This window comes from Musca domestica, unplaced genomic scaffold, assembly GCF_030504385.1.
Source record: "Musca domestica strain aabys unplaced genomic scaffold, Musca_domestica.polishedcontigs.V.1.1 253, whole genome shotgun sequence".
NCBI lineage: Eukaryota > Metazoa > Arthropoda > Insecta > Diptera > Muscidae > Musca > Musca domestica.
In genome coordinates this window covers 349,449-349,762 of record NW_026712281.1, presented here as the reverse complement: position 1 = coordinate 349,762, position 314 = coordinate 349,449, and positions in this window count along the sequence as shown.

Genomic DNA, 314 nt, shown 5'->3' with positions numbered 1-314 from the left:
CTTCTTTTTTTGAAGCTTAAATTTGAAGAAAATCCGATTTCTCATGTTTCAATGGAAAAAGCACACAATAACCGAAAATTACCTATACAATGAAAAGGTATTATGGTAGATGAGGCTTTGAATACAAATACGAATGATGATTCAAAATTATTTATCCCCGAATTGGATCAAATATTTAAAAAAGATCCACAAATTAGAAAAAAGTTTCGAAAATGAGAAAAGAATAAAAAAACTTGAACAAATAATTAAAAAAAAATACACAAAAAATAAAAAAATAACCAAAAATTTAAAAAAAAATCCACAGACTTCAGAAC